Genomic DNA, 20493 nt, shown 5'->3' with positions numbered 1-20493 from the left:
TACACCTTAGAGATGTTGTTTAAGGCACTCTGCAAATCTGGGTGGATATCGCTGCTTCACTTGCACTCAGATAATTTTTTCAAGATTTACTTTGAAATTATAAGGTCTAAAAATGTCCATTAAAATAGAAAAAAAAGAGTAAGCTAAGACTCCAAAGTAATGACTTGACTCACTCTCAGAGCTCGTACCCATGGAATATGTTTAAGCTAGCCCTGCCCTATAAATAGGTTCAAAATCGTTTCCAGCATTTGCATTACATTTGTAGCAGGCTTGCCTTTCAAAGGTTGGTTTGAGTCTTAGGCTTGAGATTCTGCTGTTTTGATTGGTGGAACCCATCCACCAATCAGGAGGTAGCAAGAGGAGTGAAGTCATGCCCCTTTCCTGAGGGGAGGGGGAGAGGAGTTCCCCCTGGACCTGATTGTAGACTGTCAGGTTCAGAAGACTTCAGGGGTGGAGCCCTGAAGAGTATAAAAGGAGCTGCGTGCCCAGCACAAGGGAGACATGTCAGGGATGGAGAAGAGAGAAGAGTGGGGCTTAGAAGAGCTGAGGAGAGCTGCTCAACAGGGCAAAGCAGTAGCCCGGAAGTGCCCCTGAAGACTTCCATTGGTGGGGAAAAGCGGACAGCTCCAGTGGCTAGGCTCTCGGTGCACAGCACAGCGCATGGCATCCAGAACCTGGGAGCTGCATGAGGCAGCTAGGGTCTGCAATCTCTGGTGTGTGGCCAGAGACATGGTGCACAGAGCAGGATCTTTGAAGCGCTTGGGCAGCTCAGGTCCCCAACCCCCGGCACAAGGCTGGGAGCTCGGTGCAGGAGGCGCTGCACGGAGGGTCCGGGAGCAGACCAAGCCCAGTGCTGCACAAGGCAGCCCAGGCCTCCAACCCATAGCAAAAGGTTGAGACCAGGGAGCCAGACAGTGCTCGAGCTACTGAGCCAGCGGACAGGGCCAAGCCAGAGGCCCCAGAAGCCGTGCAGAGCGGAACCACGTTCCAGGGGACAGCAACCCCCAAAGTCTACTGCAGGTGAGAAAGCAGCTTAACACAGAGGACAAGGGCTACCCTCCAGACCTGGGAGCCATGAGTTGCAGGGAAAAAAGATTCCCACAGGGGAGGGCGAATCCCCCCTGGTTAGTTAAGGGCTCCTGAAAGTGGAAGTCCCACTGGGAGGGCCCCTCTGAAGTTACCAGCTTCCTTGAAGGGTTTGGGAAAAGGCCTAAGAGCATTGGGGTTTCCCCTTGGGATGAAGTTTATCTTTGAGGTTCTTGCGCCATAAGTGGTATGATGTCATGCCTTATGTTTTGTGAACTCTCGTGTTTGAAAATTAGTAGATGAGTAGAATCATAAATGTATAACTTTGACTAGGCAGACAAGGTTCCTTGGGTGAATTTGATTTCTTTTATTAGACCAACCCAAATAGTTGGAGAATAGTTATTAAGCAAGCTTTCGGGTTCAAAAACCCTTCGTCAGGCTAAGGAAGCTTCAGCAGTTGGTGTGTGCTCTTCCTGGATGGAATGAAAAGTAAAGAAGCCAGGGGCTGGGCTGGGCTGGGGAGTCAGTTGCCAGGCAGATTATAATGTGTCAAAAATCCAATGTCTATGTTTAGTCCATGATCTCTAGTATCCAGGAGGTTGATGAAATGGAGTTCGTAGGCTCGTCTCTGGGAAGTGTTGTGTAAGTTTCCTTTGAGGATCAGGACTGAGAGATGGGAGAGAGAGTGGCCCTCCTGTAAGAAATGTGCCCCCACCGGTAATTGGGTATTTTTGTCTTTGATGGATTTCTGGTGTGTGTTCATTCTGGTGCGCAGTTGTTGTTTGGTCTCTCCTACATATTTTCCATCAGGGCATTTGGTGCATTGGATGAGGTATATTACATTTCTGGAGGTGCAGCTGTAAGATCCTGGGATGCTGATGCCTCTGTTGTGGGTTGTAGTAATAGTGGGGGTGGTGGAGATGTGTTGGCAGGTTTTGCATTTCTTGTCATGGCACGGTCTGGATCCTTTTGGTGTGTTCTGGGCTTGAGGAAGTTTGCTTCTGGTGATAAGGTTGGCGAGGTTTGGTGCTTGTTTGAAGGCTAGGATGGGTGGCTCGGGGAAGATCTTTTTAAGACTAGGGTCTCTTTCTAGTATGGGTTGCAGTTGTTTGACTAGGACTCTGATGGGACCCCCTTTCACTATTATTCACCTGTTGTTTATTTGTATTTATTTGTGGCTTATTCATTGTTCACCTATTTACCTATAGTTTATCTGTTGGTAATCTATGTTTATTTTGGGGTTTATCTGTTTCAGATCATATACTTATCTGTGACTTACCTGTATCTGGAGCACTGGTATAAGGTTTTATAGCATTTACCCAGAGGGTATTGTTTATGTTATTTGTTTAGCTATCTCATATATATATATATATATATATATATATATATATATATATATATATAGTACACATGTTTATATCCATGTTTCTTTTCCTTGTGATAAGTTAATGTAAATAAATTTGTATATAGTTAAGTCCCCCGACTGTCCTGGCCTGGTTCTATAGGGATGGAGGGAAACTGAGCAGTCTACGGTTCCCCCACAGCACACCTGCCAGCTAACAATCCCCTTCAACTGGAGAAGGGGAGTATATACCCAAGTATACCTGGGCTACACATTCACCAGTCTGAATTAGGGATGGAAGTAGAACAGTTTATTCATTTCACCAGAACAAAATTATGTGACTGACAGATGAGAAGCATTTAGAAAAAAATCTGTTTTCTCCATCTACTACTCAAAACTTCATGGGCCTTGAGGAAAGAAGAAGTACCCCTGGATTGCTTCAGCTGTTCCTCTCTGGGGTGAGGGTCTTTTTTTGCATGTGTTCGCATAGTGCATAGCAGCATTAATATCTGATCTATAAATGGAGTCTTCAACTGAGCCTGCTAGTATCTCAATTTGTTTTCTCCGGACCCATCTTAATGGGTTTGTCCTTGAATAGTAGCCTGTTTTACATCTCCTGAGAACTTCAGGTATCACTTTGTTTGCTTCATTTTTCTTGAGGTTTTTGGCTTTGTAACAGACTTCTGTGGGACAAAAACTGTTTTAGTGCTGGGCCACAAAAACAAAGTTGAAGAAAAATATATCTATTTATACAAGTGGTTCAGGTCTGTGCTTCCTACTTTGTCTTCCATGAAAAAAATAGATTCTAATTCTAGGAGACCTATGTGTGTGTATTGGTATGTGTGATAGAGTGAGAAAGAAGAGAGAAACCTATCACCCCTAGAATGTTTTATTGTTTAAGTATTGAATATGCATACTAACATTTTGCTACTCACTTTCCATGTCTCAGCCTCATTTTCCTGTTCCCACTAATGTCAGACTAGTGCAGGTTCCTCCTTCTTCTCTGGTTTTTAAGAGAACTGCAACCGCAATGGTTTGATTTTAGAAGAGAATAGTAGCATATTCCTAGCCAAGTGATGAGTGCATCAGGCTGAGCCACTGTGTTTATAGAAGACAGTCAGGGAGAGCTCTTAAATCTGCTTGTTCTAAAGTTCCTGTCCCGCTTGGGTAGAAAATGGATTTGGAGGAGGATATTTATATTAAAAAGAGAGGGGAGGTGGATTCCCTGGAAATTAATCATGCAAATTTACATTGATTCAAATAAACCTTCCTCCTTTCCTTTTGGGAACTGCTCACATTGTTGTCACTGACAGTCATAAATACAAAGAGCTGCGTGGTTTGTTAATGGTTTATTATACTAACCTTGTAAACCAGTTGTTTAGGGTATCTGCAGATCATAGGTCCTGTGTAGCTTTCCCATGAATTAAAAATCAGAGAAATACCATAACAAGTCAGTAGTTATTGAAAAATTGGGGCTTTGAGGTCGGGGAGTTAACTTTTGGACTGTGTGAATAATTGATTTTTCCACTTGGCAGCCAAACTTGGGGGGGGAAATCGATCAGATTGGCCTGAATATAAAGAAGTCAGTTTTTCTCACCAAAACAAAGCAAAAATCAACAGAACCAAAAATTTTAATTAAATATTTTATTTGAACATAAACTTTCACTTTTGGAGAATGTGTAACTAATACCATGGGAAGAGACTCGTAGATTGACAAATCTTCTGGAAGAGATCACAGTGTCATATGTCCTGACACACAATAGGCCAATTTTAGGGCACTTGCCTGTAATGTGGGGAAGATGGGTTTATTTCCCTTTCCAGTCTGATGGAACTTGAGTCCATGTATCTGACCTCCAGAGTAGTGTCCTAACCACTGTGTTAGGGTGTTTAGGAATGAATTGTTCTCAGTCTTTTTGTGGATGTTGTTTGTCTTTGCATCAAATACTTGAATATATTGTTTCCAAGGTGTGAGCCCAAACCACTGAACTATGGAGTTCCACTTGCTCTCACTGTTTAACTCCATACATAGTCAAGTTTTTTGCTACAAATTAAATGATGATGGAAGATATTGAAAGTCCCTCCCCCCGTATATCTTGTAGCCTGGAAGTCAGACAGATGAAGGATCTGAACCCAAGTCTTCCACATCTTGAGTGAGTTTCCTAACAAGGTACAAAGAAGGTAGCTTCTCCTTTAGCAGCTCTGTGAATCTAGGCTTTTTTTCCCCTGGCCTTTTATTACCAGTGCCCCAAAATTAAATGTTTCAGAACTGTCAAAACAGTTTGTTTCAGCATTTCCTTAGAAACTAGCTGCCTTAAGCATTCCCCAAATATTTTGTCATTTTCCAAATGAACTGGTTCAACATTTCTGAAACTTTTTATCACTTGTGTTTTGTATGAAAGTATTTGGCAAATTCAACCTGAATTCACAATGAGTTTCAGATGCCCCTTGAAACTACATGTTTGGGTGATGAAATATACCCTAACATTTTTCACTCAGCCCTAGGTAAGTTTGTGTGCTAACTGAAGAATGGTTGCAGAGTGAGCCAAAACAGCAGCAGGCACTTATCCTTGTGCTGTTTGTTAGGGCTGTGCAAAATTTTGGTGGGTGTTTCATTTCAAAGCTGTTTCAATGCGTTTCGAGCTTGAAACAGCTAAATCTAAAAGAAACAAAAGGCTTCGAAACAGCTTTGAAATGAAGCGAGGGCAATCGAAACATTTTGAAAGTTTCGAAGCTGGGCTTACTTGGCTTCAGTGCCGGTCCCAGGTGGCAGTGGCAGCCTGCTGTCATCCTGTGCACAGATCCGGGGGCCTGCATCACCTGGGAGGAGTCTGGCATAGCCCCGCAGCCCTTCCAGGGGCGTGGGACCCTGATCCTGTGTGCTGGATGAGAGGAGGCTGCCACTGCCAGCTGGGACTGGCACTGGACGCAGCCCACACCCAGCTCCAGGAAGATTGCTGCTGCTACTGGCCCCAGGAAGCAGTGGCAACCTCCTGGGAGAGCTGTGGAGCTGTGCCAGACTCCTCCTGGGGGCATAGGCCCCCGGATCTGCGTGCTGGATGAGAAGAGGCTGCCACTGCCACCTGGGACCGGCGCTGGGCACGGGCAGCAGCAGCAGCCTCCTGTCATCCAGCGCACATGTCCAGGGGCCCACAGCCCTGGGAGGGCTGTGGGGCTGTGCCTGAATCTTCCCAGGTGTGCGGGCCCTGAGATCTGTGTGCCAGATGACAGGAGGCTGCCTCTGCTGCCTGGGGCCAGAGGCAACAGCAATCTTCCCAGTGCTGGGCAGAGGCTGCACCCGGTGCCAGTCCCAGGCAGCCTCCTGTCATCCAGCATGCAGATCTGGGAGCCCACAGCCCCGGGAGGAGTCTGGCACAGCCCCATAGCCCTCCTGGGAGTGTGGGCCTCCTAATCCATTTGCCACATGAGAAGAGGCTGCCGCTGCTGCCTGGAACTGGCACTAGGCGTGGGCAGCAGCAGCAGCCTCCTCTCATCTGGCACACAGATCTGGGGGCCTGCATCCCCAGGAGGGCTGCAGGGCTGTGCCCAACTCCTCCCGTGGGTGCCAGCCCCCAGATCTGTTGCGTTCATAGATTTCATAGACATCAGGGCTGGAAGGGATGTTGGAAGATCATCAAGTCCAGCCCCCTGCCCCAGGGGCAGGAAGTCAGCTGGTGTCAAAGGATTCCAGCAAGATAAGCATCCAAATGTCTCTTAAAGGAGTCCAGAGTAGGTGCTTGCAACACCTCTGGCAGCAGTCTGTTCCAGGCCTTGGGGACTTGGACAATAAAGAAGTTCTTCCTTGTGTCCAGCTTGAAATGGTCTTGGAGGAGTTTGTGACCATTTGACCTTGTCATCCCCTGGGGTGCTCTGGTGAACAGGCATTCCCCCAGATCCTGATGTGCATCCCTTATATACTTATAGGCAGCCACCAGGTTCCCCCTGGGCCTGCACTTTTCCAGGCTGAAGAGTCCCATAGCTCTCAGCCTCTTATCATAAGGCCTGTTTTCCTGCCCTCTGATCATGCGCATGGCTCTCCTCTGGACTCTTTCAAGCTTCTCCACATCCTTTTTAAATTGTGCAGCCCAGAATTGGATGCATTACTCCAGCTGCAGATGACAGGAGGCTGCCACTGCTGCCTGGGGCCAGCAGCAGCAGCAATCTTCCTGGTGCTGCACCCAGTGCCAGTCCCAGGCTGCAGCCTCTTCTCATCTGGCATGCATATCCGGGGGCCTGTACCCCCAGGAGGGCTGCAGGGCTGTGCTGGACTCCACCCATGGGTGTGGGCTCCCAGATCTGTGCGCCAAATGACAGGAGGCTGCTGCTGCCCAGCACAGGTCCCAGGCAGCAGCAGCAGCCTCTTCTCGTCTGGCATGTAAATCCAGGGGCCTACACCCCCAGGAGGGCTGTGGGGCTGTGCCGGACTCCTCCTGGGGGTGTGGGCCCCCGGATCTGTGCACCAGATGACAGGATGCTGACACTGCCGGCAACTGTCACAAGTTTTGCTTTGAACAATTTGAGGTTTCACAGAAACCTCTGCACCTTTCTCCTTGAAACTTGGCAGGCTTCATGCCCTCAGAACACGCTACCTTCTGTGCATTTTTCATCCAAATCAGGCAACAAATGACAAAGTTTTAGGCATTTTCATGGTCTTCCATTATAGCCTATGGGCAAAATGACTAAACGCCTCGAAACAGCTGAACAGTTTCAATTAAATGAAATGGAACAGTGCTTCGAAATGAAATGAAATGAAATGATGAAATGAAACACTGTCCCTTCAAAATGGCAAAACAGATGTCAAAACGAAACAGTGGTGCTTCGCACAGCCCTACTGTTTGTGTCTTTGGCCACAACCAGCGTAATGCAAAAACTGATGTTTCCCACATCTTCAGCTTCTTTTGTTCTCCCTACAGTGTTCACAGACCTGTGGAGGTGGTGCTCAGAAGCAAGATATGCTCTGCAAGCAGCGCCTGGCAGATGGAAGTATTTTGGAGCTTCCAGAAACCTTCTGCTCCTCTCCAAGGCCAGTTTCCCATCAAGCTTGCAAAAATGAGGACTGTCCTAATGAGTGGCTTCTCTCTGACTGGACTCAGGTATGACGCATGCATATGAATGAATATAGGTCTTATTGTCCAATCCCTCATTTTGAGTTATTGAAGTGGAGCCTCATCATGAGAGTTCTGATGAAATAGGAATCATGTGGAAACTATACCTTCAAACTACAGAAAGAAGAGTTAGTGTTGTCCAGCTTCCTCCCACCGTTCGGTTCCATTGGTTCCATGCACAGTGATCTGTGTGACCATTGTCTCAGTTCCCCCTATTTGGAAACCAACTCTACTGATATGGCTAACCCCTTCAGTCAAACCATAAAGACTTTTCTTGGTCCCCTGACATGTTACACACAACAGGTGATTAATTGGCTAACCATGTCTTAAGTAGTGATCTGACCACATGTTCATTCATTTATATCAGGACTCCGTGACAAAATTATTACACAAAATATATGTAATAATAACTTTGTGTTTGGTTCCTATAATTCCTTTAATTGAACGTGTAGCCAGTGTCTGAGCCTCCGGAGCATAGTCTTGATCAGGGCTCTCACAATGTCTTCCGCAGGCTGGGAGCCCCAATCAACTGATGAGGATCCCATCCATAGGAGCAAAGATTGATGGTAAAGGAGGAGCCTGGGATCAGGATCCCAGGCTCCCACTGCACCTGCACTATGGTGTGTTGGGATCTGATGGTCAATCCCAAAATTGTGTCTCAGTTGTTGGGATCACATATGGGATCCTATTGCATCTTCTTTTTATTGTCTGTCAGTGATCTGAGCAGGGAAAGAGTCTATTCCCCTTCCGCCACCCCTCTAACCAAAATTTTTTGCCTGCATTAATGTAGGGCAGTTTCAAAGTTCTTCCACAGGCTAAATGTTTCTTTCCTTGCCATGTCCAGGTTCCCAGTGTGGAGGCAGGTTAACACGAATAATTATTTCCTGTAGGGCTCACCTAGTCTTTGCCTTAATTTCCTTAATGGACTCCTTCATCATTCTCTGAAAGCATCATCATGGGCCCCTAAATTAGATTAGGCACCAGGCCTCAAGCCTATTTCACTTCTCCCACCTGAAACTACTGCTTTCTCCTGCTTTCTCCAAGCACTTAAATCCTGAACCCTTAGTGTCAACTTCACCAGCAAACTTCTACTGTACCAAAATTACTTGTACTTCCCTAAAGTTTCTTCTTATCCTGGACCTTCCCAAGCCCCTTACCTAACAAAGTAATGTTGGCTGCTTTTGCAGCTTCTCTAAAGCAGAGCCCTACATCACCTAACTTGACAAATCCATCTTATCTCCTATCCCTGAAAAGAAACCTGCTGCTTTTTATCTTGTTCTCCTTCTTCCCAGCAAGCCTTGCTCTCTGTGTTTGAACTACAAAAACTACAACCCTTAAAATGCCTGGCTTTAAAGAGGATACGGTCATTTGACAGGAGGGCTGGGATGTGCCTGCCTTTTGAGGCACAGTAGATCCTGCTACATTGTTTGTTCACTCGTCAAATTCTGCTCTTGTACTCATACAAGCTCGCTGACATTAAAAGACTGTGTGTATTTAAAACAGGAGTAAAAGTTGGCTATTTGTCATGAAAAGAATTACTTTTCACTTATACTCCTGCAACTGAAAACAGAATTTAGTCCTTTACTGCCAGGGCTATATGTTAACTCATCCTGTTATATGAATTCCCCCTGCTCTTCCTTCACACATGGAGACAGTTAATACCTTAATCATGAAGGAGGCACCAGTCATGCTAGGAAAGGGAGCTGTTCTACTTTGACCCCAAGTGTGATGATCTGTCTTGACATTCTAGTCAAATAAATGGATGCTCTAATGAAATCTGCTGCCAGGGCGCACGTCCATTCTGGCAGTTAAGCGGGTAATTCTATTCCCACTCCTCAATCTGTCCTCCTTCACAAGGAGTGCAGCTCCAACATTTTTACTGTACATGATTTACATTAAAATCCATATAACTCATGTCTTCAAGTTAGCATTCTTAAATATTGAATCTTATATTTCTGCCTTTGTTTGGAGCTGTCTTTCGGGGCGGGGAATGTACAGAGGTGGTATATCATTTTCAACTCTTTTCCTCCTCCTCAGTCTATCTCCTAACCTCACTCCAGTGGATACATATATGCAACACTGGCATATGGTATATAAATGAAATTAATAAAGGACTCTGGCTCCCAAGAAATTGCGTACATTGAGCAGCATGATCCAGGATTGGGGCTGTCCTGCTTTTTGAGCGTGAGAATCAATGGATTCTGCATGACTATAAGGGAGTACTTTTCCCTCCATCATGTGTGGCTGCATAGTAGCTACAAGCAGTGACAATCCCCGTGCTGCCCACATTCTACTATAGTGAATGGTGCCCAGAGATAATGATGATAAAGAGAGAGCAGGAAAAGTCACTTGTATAAAATCACTTGGGCATTTCTCTACATGATCATGTACTGTTTTTTCCACAGGACCCTTACAGAGATTTTGCGAGGATGCAGTATCACTTACTGTTAATGTATCTATGGATGGGGGTTTGCTCCATCACATTCTGTTTCTTTTTTTTGCTCCTAGTGTTCGGTGAGTTGTGGAAAGGGCACCCAGACTCGAAATGCCATTTGCAGGAAGATGCTGAAAACTGGGGGTTCTGTCATCATCAATTCCTCTCTGTGCCCACCTTTGCCTTTTTCTTCTTTGGTCAGGCCCTGTGCACTATCCATATGTGCAAGTGAGTACACAAGAAACGTGGGTATCTTTGGCTAGGTACAGACATTCAAAAGGCCCAAGGGAGCTGGGAGGGAAGTGGGGGTAGAGGGGCCACACAAATCTTAGACCAGGTTCTGCCATTTTTAAACTAGTCTGTGTGTGCCAAACCTCTGTTCTGTTATGGATATAAATGGGTTTTGTATGCTGAACTTCTCTTCTGTTACTGGTATAGATCAGTTTCCAATTGCTTCTACCAGTAAAAGTCTGTACCTGGCCTATGTGGAGAGAAGGCAGGAGCTGCACCTCTGAGGATTTCATGTAGCAAGAAGCTTTTCCTACCTAATGATGGTACCAGCCATTATGAAGTCACCTTGAATGACTGAACCCTTTATTTCCTTTTGGGTTGGGGGGGGTGAAAATTGACTTATTTGTAAATACTGCTGTGTGACATGCTACAGTGCTCTGCCCATAAGAACAAGACAAAGTGTGTATGGGAGGGCAGGGAGTGAGAGTCCAAATAATTATTGTTTGAGCTAGGTCTGAACCAATGCCCTTGAATTAGAACCATTCTTATTTTGGTGATGGGTGACTCAAAACTGAGACCCAAATCCACATCTATATTTCACAATTTTACGGTGCTGCAGGCTGCACCTTACAGTACAGCCTTCTCAAGACAGCAACAATGTCCTCCCCTCTAGGGGACTGTAATCAGTGAGGTGCCTGGGGTTGCTATTACACTCTCTTTTTTGATGTCCTGTCATGCTCCTGCTCCAGCTTCCAAGGGTCTTACCCCATTTCTCCTCACCTGCCATGCTTTGTTGTTAAAGTAATGAGGAGAAATTGCTCTCTGAGGCTAGTGAGCCTAGGTGCTCTCATTCTCTCTTTGTCTCAGTATTCACTCTCTCCAGCCCTAAATGCCTTAAGGGCTAAATTTATGACCCCCAGCCACCCCACAGGTCATGCCTTGCAGGTGTTACTGACTCACACTTAGGTTGGCCATTCTGCCCTCAAGCCAATGCCTGGCCACTCCAGGCCTTCACATACTTGTTGGGGTCACAGCCATCCCAGTCTCTGCTCCTTTCCTCTAGCTGCCCCCTTGCTGCATAAGCCCACTGCACCAGGCCAGGTTCCTGGGTCCCAGCCCTGTCCATCCAAGCTCTTGGGGTTTCCACATCTGGCCTCTCACTCAGAGTCCCTGGCCCCAGAGTTTGCCCCTCACAGGCTACAAGCCCCTGACCTTGCTCCACCTCTCATAGGTGTCTTTATCAACTCATTCTCTTGGGGTCTCTACCCCTTCCCTCTCACTCAGAGTTCCTGGCCCCAGAGTTCACCCTCCATGAGCTACAGGTTCTAGGCATTTATTTCTGTCCCTTTTGGGCTTCAAGTCCCTGGCCCTAGTTCTCACCCCTCTAATGCAATGCTGGGCTCCTTGGCTTCTGTCTTCACCCTGCAAGGGCTCTGGGCTCTGGGGCCTGGCCAGCGTCCCAAGCCTCACCCCTAACAGGGCTCAAAGCAGTCAGGTGCCCTTTGGGCACTAATGGGACCTCTGAAAACCACTCCTTACAGTTCCACCCAAACCACTGATTTAGCTGGCTCCTTTCTGCCTAGGCACATTGGGCCAGGCCAGGCCCCTGGGTTCTAGCCCTTATCTTACCCTCTTGGGCTCTGACTTCCACCCTCTTGGACTTTGGGTTCCTGCCCCTCTTGGGCTATGGGCTTCAGTCTTCTCAGCCTTTCTCGGGCTTATGCTGTAGCCCTCTTGGTCTCAGGTCTGCTATTGCCCGCTCAGGTCCCATGTTCCAACTCTGGCAGGGTTCCCAACCTCAAATGCCTCTCAGGCACTAAATTGCAGTGCACCCCTCTGCCAGGAGCTCCTCTGTAACTCTCTGCCCTAGAGCTCTTCTTTTAGCATCTCACAGGACCAGACTGACTGCTCTGGCTCAGGCCTTGGGCTTATATGGCTGGAAGCCATGGCCCATTTTATGACTCACTGAGCTCTGTACATAGTTTTCCTTGTCAATCATGGGTTAGCCTGCCTTCCTGCAGCCATGGCCAGCTATGTCTGCTGGATCTTTTCAAAGGAGCAAGATCATCCTCGTCCCCTGCCACAGTTCCATTTTCTCCCTTTCCCTTACTCCCCAGGTAACAGAGTCTGGGTCCCTTGTTATAAGAACCCATTAAGGAGTAAGGGAAACATTTGAAGCGAATAACACTGAGCAGGGAGGATGTGTGCTTAGGGTGGGAGAAGATTAGAGTCATTCAGCATATGCCCTCAGCAGAGTCAGAGGGCCTTCTCATGGCAGAAATTAAAGCTGCTTCCTCATTCATGGAAACCCTTAGGGATGACAGTAGGCAGTTTGCCTGCATGCCATTTCAGCATGACAGTCTGGCAAAGGGAAGGGTAAAACTGAATCTGGCACTAGTTCTGCAATGGGCTGGACCAGAACTGCAGATCCAGATCCTTCTAAGGGTGGGGTGGAGAGGAGAAGCAGAGGTTTTGAATGCTCAGAACAAAATACTATGGTTCAAGACAGTCATTACCAATAATACACCTTCCCAGCTTTCCTCTGTGCTTCCAAGGGAGGAATGTTTTTTTTTTGTTCAGTTGTCTGGATAGAAATCTGGAAGCTTCTACATAACTAATGAAGTCTAATATTATCCACCCTGGAGTTTTAAATTTACTCCAAACAGATTTGTTCTGTTTAATATTATTCCCTGAGGTTGTAACACTTTCACTCCTCCTCACTGCTTTAAGCTCTAATGTTGTGGTGCCTTACAGGTTTTGAGTGGTAAACATTTAACAAGGGGAACTCTCCTTTCCTTTGTCCTTTCTCTGTGTGTATTAAGCTACATTCTTCATTTAAATACTTTAACAACAGGAACTGAATTTTCCCCAGAATTTCTTCCCACCTCCATCACTCCTATCCCTGGCACTTGGGCTTCCACTTCTAACCTCAGCAGAATGACATTTGTGTTGCCAAATAGCACCTTGTTATTTCTTGCATTTTGACAGCAGTAACTTGACGTTCAGCAGCTGGTCACCGGTTACTCCCATAAAATGTAATAGGTGAAATTATTGCCAGTGCCAAAGCAAGCTGCTTGTTTTGCTTAATAGCACCACATACTAATAATGTTAATTATATTTTAGGGCACAACAGGCCAGCTCAGAAGCAAAACCCTCATATTGTGGCTATGAAGAAAGTTTACATCCAGACAAGGAAACAGAAGAAACTTCACTTTATCATGGGTGGCTACGCCTACTTGCTGCTCAAAACCTCTGTTGTCCTCCGGTGCCCAGTGAGAAGGTTCCGTAAATCAATGATCACCTGGGAAAAGGACAACAAACGACTCATCAGCTCTGTTCATGTTACTGTTGCACCATATGGGTACGTGAAAATCCACCATTTGAAGGCTTCAGATGCTGGAACCTACATTTGCATGGCAGGGCCAGCACGGGAACATTTTGTGATTAAACTAATTGGAGGGAACAACAAACTCATTACCCCACCATCCGGGATCAGGGAGGAAGAAGCCATGAGGAAGGCCAATATAAATGAAGCCTTACATACACAAGAGAAACATCAGAATGGAATTCTCTTTAATGGAAGCAAGGTCGAAAAACGAGGGCATCTTACTGACCCGAGCAGCCAATACGATGAGCTTATCTCAAAGCTCCTGGAGCAGAGAGGTTGGCCTAGGGAAAACCTGGAGACCTGGGAAACTCAGGACTCCACAGAGAGAAATGCTTCTTCAGAAGAGGACCAGAGTCAGGAATACAGCCTTCCATTTACCATGGTTGCTGAGCAGAAAAACTTGGACAATATCATCAGGAATTTGTCTCAGCAGCCTGAAGAGCTTAAGGATGTCTACACAAAACAACTTGTTGTGCAGCTGGGCCGTGACATGTTCAAGAGCCATTTGGAATATCAGGATTCTATCTTCAGAGCACAGGGCAGAAGAATCAATTCAGCTTCAGTAGAGTACCCTTTCCACAAACACGTTTCCGGATTCACCAGCTCCTTGAGAACATCATCTGCTGAAGCACACTTGTCCACATCTATAGAGCTGGCAAATGGCTTACAAAGGCCCCATCGAAAGCCTGCTATCCTCAGGAAGATTTCAGCAGCACAGCAACTCTCAGCCTCAGAAGTTGTTACCCATTTGGGACAAACAGTAGTCTTAGCTAGTGGGACACTGAGTGTGCTACTTCACTGTGAAGCCATTGGAAACCCAAAGCCTATGATAAGCTGGGCTAAGAATGGAGTGGAGGTGAAATACAATAATAGGTAAAATAAGTTATTTTAGCTGTAAGCACCAAATACTTTCAGTTCTCCCCTTTTATATTGCCCCTTTATGTGTGACAAATAGAACTATAGCTGGGTTGCATAGCATGGAAAAGACGAAGTCTACTTGTACATAGCAACAAGCCACACTTTAATTCTGCAGCAAGTCCCTGGATTCTCAGCAATCTGGTCTGGTGGATGAGGGATTCTGTGGTAGAGTTATGTAAATTAAAATAGGGGTTTTCAACTAGTTAATTATGTAAATGATTACTAAAATCAGTACAGTACTCTGTGTTGTTTATATTAACATTTTTTACTTCCTTGGCTATACAGGTACAGGGTATAACTTAGGTTTGTGGGTAAACACAGTTCCTGGATATTTCAGCTACTATCATCAATAGTGAAATAGTTACTAAATTGTCATCCTTATGTCCAGTTAACCAGTTAAGATGTCTAGAGCAGTTCAGAGGTCTCAGAGCTCTTGGTTCAGGCCCTTTTCACATTTAGATATACATGCAGTTCTCGAACTTGTTCGCTGGCGTTGCATCACATTGGATCAAGCATTCTAAAGTCAAAACTGATGTCATAAAGTTGAAACAGGGTGTCAATTTATAAATGCTATAAGTGCAAAACGTTGTAACTCGAAACATTATAAGTTGAGGGCTGCCTGTATGTTAATAAGTCACTTTACTCTTGGTATGCATTTTCAAAAGGTTGGAATACTAACTGTATTAAAAAAAAAAAAGATGATGGAGTACCATTTTTAGCAAGGAGTGGATTGTGCAATTACTGGTGAAGGCCTGGTCTCCACTGCAAAATAGTACTACCTTTGTAACTGTGTTCTAACTGTGGCTAGATTTGCAGAGTACAGGCCTTAGATACTTTCCATTCCTAGAGGTTGTGTACAACTGGCTTACAAGGTAGTTGCAATATAGTTTCTTACAATCACCAGTTGCCCATTTTTATTATAATAATGTTTAGAAACTGTTCAAACCATAGGAGGAAGACAGTCTTGATCTTAAACATGGTTTCACCTACCTGGCAATTCTCAAAAAATCCTGGTCTGTACTGGAGAACCAGTCTTATTTGACCACTACCGTGTTTGAAAATGGTTGTCAGTCACATTTATGTCTAATGTGGCAGAACCACATTTGACAGCTATTTTCAACCATCACTGTCATTAGCCCAACCCAATGCTCCAGGGTCTTAACCTTTTGCTCTGACTTGATGTATTCTGACATATACAGCAACATTTAAAATGAAGTGATCTATCCATAGGTGTTGCCTGAGAACATGTGGAAGAAAAAATACCATCCAAGGCTCAGGTGTTAATTTTCTAATTGCTGGAGTGCTTTTATACTTAGTGGGCACATCTACATAAGAGACTGACTGCGCAGTAGCCAAAAAATACTATGCGGTAGCACATCTCAGCACAGACAGTGCTAATACGCTACGGCACAGTGTTATTAGGCTACTGTGCAGTAGCATCACCTAAAAGACATTCATCAGCACTACTGCACAGTAACTCCAGTTACTGTGCATTTATTTAGTACTTGTATTAGCACAGCATATGTACAGTAATTGTGCATTTATTTAGTACTTGCTAATACAAGTACTAAATAAATGCACAGTAACAGCTGCAGAGTAGCATCTTGTGTAGATGCACTCACTGTGTATGGCCTTTAACTTTGGGTGATTTGGCATCCTTCAAATAAACTATTTCTCTGATATGTAGAACTTTATGCAGCTGGGTATTAGTGTTGTTTTGTGGCTGACTGATAGAAGCAGATTGGGCTTTAGTGCTAGCCATCATTCATTGCTTTAGAACTGAAAAAGAAGGGTTTGAAAAAGCTGTATTTTTAGTTAGCCACTCCACATTTGGAAGTGTTGCTTTAAAAAAAGTATTTTTTTTTTAATTTAAAATGTCACAAATATGTAATTGTAAAAAGAATACTGTCACTTAAGTTGGATTATTTCCTAAATGGGAAGAAATCTACACACTTATAAACCTTTAGACTGACCCTTCAGGTACCCATTTACAACAAATTCCTCAGATTATTAAGAAATACTAGAACATAATAACCATTATTTACACACACACTCACATGCGTGCTCATGCACACACACACCAAAGAGACAGTTTTATATGCTAGTTATGTGTTCAACTATGTGTTGATAGCATACTTCTGTCTTGTATATATTCAGGATTTTATAGTTTACTCTTTTTTGTGAGAGCGTACTACATAAGGATTGGTGATGATGAGTTTGGAGGCAGCTATATTAGCTGATGTTGTTCAAGACAAAAGTCCAAGAATCTGCTGCCAGATTCCTTCTACATAAATTATAGGCCTGAGGTTAAACATCTAAATCTGGTTACCAGGGTCAGCCTGGGAAATGAGAAGAAATATGGATTTGACTCTCAAAGCTAAAATAAATTTCAAGTACTGTCACTGTGGAACATATAGTGAATTCTTGATTTATCAAAGGTGCAGTTTGTCCTTCAGGTTGAGATATACATTTAGTTTGTTTGCTCCTTTCTCACTTCTTTGGTTGAAACTCATGCAGTCTCAACAGTTGCTGTAATTCACTGCCACTTGCAGTGTCATTGCCCTTTCAATAGTGCTTTTTCTGGGTCTGTTCTTTTGTCTTCCTGGCAGAGATTGCTAAATTTTCCAAAAAAAACCAAACAAATAAACAAAACCCGAAACGTGGGGTTTTTTGTTTTAAGAGCAAGAATGTATCTCTTGTGGAAACCACATGCAGTCTTAATCAAGACTTGGGCTATGGTATATATTTGGCTGGATATAGTCCTGTGAAAATATCATCCTGGCCCCCAAAAAATGTCATGCACAGATTTCCATTGCCAGTGGTTACAGCCTGTTGTAAATATGCCATCAAGTGAGTTTTCTGTTTGAAACTAGTGTGAATTTTTGTGGCATGATTTAAAGAAAGTGTAGGTTACACAAGGTCCATCTGTGGTTTATGCTGGATATTAAACCCATGCAAAAAAGCGTATATTTATTCTGTCCCATATAAGCAACTATGTTTTAGCAACATATGCTTTACTGTTCTGTTGGTAAAGAACAAGGATTTTGGAAATTTAATTTGGAGGCTGTATTTATTGCATTGTATGTTGCAACCTTGCATTATGTCCAATTTGGCTGACAGCATCAAATGATGTGTTATATTTCTGGCTAATCAGACAACAGATTACTATTATATGCTCAAATTTGCTATCAGAACTCAATGTAGGGACACACAATTTATCTAGTAGTCCATTGTACCTTAGCAGCCCTGCCTCAAGGGACTAGGCATTGCTCAGCCTCTCTCTTCCTCCTAATGGTGTAGGGGAAATGCTAATCAGCAGGAACCAGATTTTCAGACATGCTGATTATCAATAACTTCAAAATTAATAGCAGCTGACTGAGCACAGCATATTTAAAAGTCATGGCCACTGGTATGATGAGGGGTGCTTTACAATAAGGTTCATTTCTTGGCTCAAGACCCACTTGCTGGCTGCCATTTGGCTGTGTAAATGAAAGCAGAAGTAAAGTCTCCTACTGTAGCACTAGGAGTTATAAAATAGCCCAAGTGTAACCCCTAGGTGTTCCTGAGTTTCTGCTGTCTCTCACCTTCATCTTCTGCCAACCACACCAAGAAGAGGGAGTTAATTTGCCAACTAACCTCACTTTAATAGGAAAGGAGGAAGAGTGTGTGTACTGCTTGCCTCATGTACAGGGGCACTGAAACAGGAGACTCTTGACTGGTGATCCTCGCATTCTTTTCTCTTTGGTTTGTCTGTGTATTGAGATCATAAGATCCTGTGTCAAGGCTCAGTATTCAGTGCCTTGCACAACACTGAGCACACTCTTGGCATTTAACATATAGACATGAATGAATATTGTCAGTAGTTTTTAGACAGTTGTTAGTTTGAGCTGGTGGCCATTATCTAACCCCAAGCATCCCTCAGTCAGCCTGTAACTATCCAGAGGCTCCATGGTATATTCCATTGAATAAGTATATCTCCTGAGCTTTTGGTCAAATAAAAGATATCACCTCTACCACAAGTTCTGATTTCTCTTAAGCTTTGGTTTGTATGCACTTTGTGAGAGACAGCACAGGCTAAAAAAACCCAAATCAGTAGTGTTTCTTGTTTACTCAAACTAAATATATCTTGTAAGTACCTAAGTATTATTTCATTTCTTTTGTTGGAAATATTTTGAATATGGGAACCTGATAATGAGACGATTCTTTAAAAAGCCTCTATGTTTTGCAATCACTAAACAAGCAGAATCACACTACATGCAGCTACGACCTCAGTCACTTGTCAGATGCCATTTGAATTAGTCACTGGACTGTGTCATGTAAAATATATCATCTTGCTGACTGTGGAGCGTAGCACAACCAAGATTAGACTAATTAAATGTTAAGGAAGCTGGGGTATATTTGTTGCAAAAATGAGATTTTTTACCTGGTAGAGGTGATGGAGGATTGCCACATCTGATAAGTAGTTCAGGAACCTAACAGAAGTAGGAAACTCAGAGTAAATGGGAATCTTGGGCAGAATAGCTCATGCAGAGGGTAACAATATGAGATAAGTTTCAAGGAAAGCAACTGAAATAAAAAAGTATTAATGGATTTAAGAGAAATATAGATTTGTTTTTGGAGAAACATAGGAAAATCAGATTTATTTTAAAGGCATGTGAGTTGAGCTTAGTTGGACTTTTCATGCACCTAAAAGTATTTGCACTGGATCTTCAGCTGATTTAAATCAACATAGCTTCATAATGCTGATCAAGTCAATGGATAACAGCTGAGGATCTGGTCCCTTTATGTTTTAAAACATGTAATATTAAGCAACTGTTGCTAAAAATGGAACATGCTAAATTAAAGGAATGTTTCCCAGCCTAAGTAGAGATAAGAACATTTTCTAAGAAGTCAGTGTCTGTTTTGTTGTACTGTTTTGCTTAGTTTTGTTTTTGTGTGTCTGCTTCTGCTATATTAATTTAATCCTTTAATGGATGGAACTATGTATCTAATCTCGTTTATGTATGTATATAAGGGCCCAGGGCTCTGTGTGTTCGTGTAATATTTTGGAAGAAAATATCAAAACTGTCTATGGAAAAAGTCCCTTTCATGTCCAGATTGAACCAAAAGGCATCTAATGGCTAAATGTGCATGCAGGGACACTGATTTGAAAGCAAGTATAGTTTTATATGCCAAGAAATTTACTGGTTTCTGATGCAGTCTTAGTGGCTGAATGGAAATGTGCCCTTTTAGCTTGCTGAGCTTTAAGAAAAACAGTCTTTAATACTGAAGGACAGACTTCTCCATTTTTATTTTATTTTATTTTATTTTTTGCTATGCGTGCAAGTCTGCAGTTTAAAAACAAGTAACATTTTTGTTTGCAAATGTTTGTGTCACAGCAGGGTCCTGCAGGAGTGCTGTGATCTCCTCAAGGCCCCCTTCCCGTGCCAAGTTGGCCCAAGGGCACCCTCAAATTCTCTCCCACCACGTCTTTGATGGAATATAAATATATGGGAGGCTGCCTTACATCCTCTTGGACAGGATTTGTTGCGATGTCTGACCCCATGAACTCCCGGACCCCTTGTGGGTCCTGTTCTGCAATGGGTGCTGTAGGGACACCCTAGCCTTATGGGCTATGCGTGGCTCCTACCACCCCTTTACCACACCCCAAGCCTCGCAGCTGGAATAGATGTTGTTCTGTCCAGGTCTACACCCTCTCTCTGGCATTTGGGCTCTCCGTGGCCTTGTCTCTCTCCCTGCCCTCTCCCCAGGGCTCCTCAGTAATGCTGCCCTCTCTCTGGGCCTTCTCAGTAATACCGCCCCCTTCTCTGGGGTTCCTTAAGTGCCACCCCCTCTCTGGGGCCTTCTCAGCAACGCTGCCCCCTCTCTGGGGCTCCCCACACCTGTACTGGGGCTTCTTAGCAAAGCCCCCTTCTCTGGGGCTTTTCAACTGCCCCTCTCTGGGGCTGGGGTCTATGTACCCTGAATGCTGTGCCCTTGCTGGCGCTGGGGTTCCCACACTGCTGTGGGTCCCCTATGAGGCCTCCTCCAACCCCTAATAGCCTCACCCAAA

Source organism: Alligator mississippiensis, chromosome 3 (genome assembly GCF_030867095.1).
Source record: "Alligator mississippiensis isolate rAllMis1 chromosome 3, rAllMis1, whole genome shotgun sequence".
NCBI lineage: Eukaryota > Metazoa > Chordata > Crocodylia > Alligatoridae > Alligator > Alligator mississippiensis.
The sequence above is the reverse complement of the archived record's forward strand: the minus strand, read 5'-3'. Positions refer to the sequence as shown.